Raw genomic sequence first — 1,812 nt, 5'->3', positions numbered from 1 at the left:
GGAGAAGCGATGAGACACCCCTGATTCTCCAGGGGGCCTTGCTTCTAGAACCTTCCATTCCCCTTTACAAATTCTAGCACACTTGAGAGACTTTCTCTTGATTGATGGTGTTTGTGCTTTTTGCTGGTGGACCCTGGTACATGGGCCATGAGCAACTGGAAGGAGGAACCCCCTGTTGTCCAACAAGGACTAAGGACTCTGCCCCAGTTTACACTAGGACCTGTGGGTCTCCACAAGGGCCAATGAGGCTGACCCCATGAGGACCAGTTGTGGTTAAGCCCTGGACATTTGTACCCAGAGACAAGGGCCAGGAGGAAAGCTAGTGCAGAGAGCCATCAAAACCATCTCCTTGAAGATTACACCACTTTGGAGGTGATGAGGTCTGCTAAACTACTCCTGGTGGCTAGAGCTCACTACCAGGAGTAAAATGCACCCAGGATGTCCCAAATCAGCTCAAAGGGGACTGAGTTATGCCATTTCCATGATTGGTGACCTTTGATATTTTTATCAACCACTGAGTACATGGGACTCTGCTGCATTTTCTAAAAATACCTCTCGGGTTAACCAAAGCCTGGGGGTGGTGATTGGTTTATGGACTTATTTGCACCCGGAGAGGACATGCGTGGAGCCCCCTCCTCTCATTGTTAAACACCCCGTTGGCCTGTATCTCCCCAAGGGCTGCCACAAAGAAGAGGGGAATGCTGTTGCGCTCCATCCACTGGTGGTGGGCCTTTCCTTCGCTTTCTGTACCAGTGAATGATGGAGAGAGGCAGCCACCGTCATGAGTGCATACTCTGCCCGCATAGATCGGGCAGGGGAGAAAAGGGCTGCTGGCTCCTGCAGCAGTAGGAGAAAGGCTACCACATTGATCCGGCGGGGCAGCCAGGAATGGGCTCCCTGTGCTGCTTCCAATGTTTCAGGCATGTTGGGATGCTTGGGTGGAACTGGGCACAACAGGATAGTAAAAAACCAAGAAAAAAACAAAAGCTGCGTGAGGACGCGCACCAAGAAAATAAACACAGACTCCTCGCACTGCAGCTGGATAGCCAGTCATTAGATATTCACTGCTCCTGGTGGGAGGGCCCCATAATGCCTTGCGGGGCTAATTTACATGTACCTCTCTCCTCTTGTGGTGGCCCCTAGAAGACCAAGGCACCACCAAGAAAATTGACCAATGCTATGGGGGCTGCAGGTGGCCAGCAGCTCCCCCCCCCCCCCATAGGGGTGGGAGCTACTGTCTCTTCTTTTAAACAGACCCTATATGTGCTGGTTCCAGGAATCCTTGACCCTTTAGAATGTTCACTGAATTTCTTCAAAGTACTTCCAAGGCTGGAGCTTATAGTTTACTACTGCAGGTGCAACATTCTCTAACTGTTGCATGTATTGCTAACCACAATGTGGCCTGAAGGTGTGTGAGACGGATACATGTTAGGTTCTGTAAAGACTGACTAAGTGATGTGGTTTTATGTTCTCAGAAAGCGATGCTTTCCAGGTAGTGCATTTGTGATAGCTTTTTTCATGGCTTGAAAGAATATAGAAAGCACAAAGACACACAACAGATTCATTTTAAAATGCATTATTGAAATTGTAATGTTGAAAATGATCACTGATCAAGGTTAATATGTTTTTATTAATGTTTATAATTGTATCTACACATGATTATTATTGATGATTGCATTGACATACACAATTATGGAATTTTTCAGGATGTGGTTTGTTGACCTTGAAACTTTGACCAAGCCAATAGACTAACTTATATGTTTTTATGACCCTTTAAGGGGGTCAAAGGTGATGAGACGCTGTCATCTAGGG

Source organism: Triturus cristatus, chromosome 8 (assembly GCF_964204655.1).
Source record: "Triturus cristatus chromosome 8, aTriCri1.1, whole genome shotgun sequence".
Lineage (NCBI taxonomy): Eukaryota > Metazoa > Chordata > Amphibia > Caudata > Salamandridae > Triturus > Triturus cristatus.
This window is presented reverse-complemented; position numbering follows the sequence as displayed.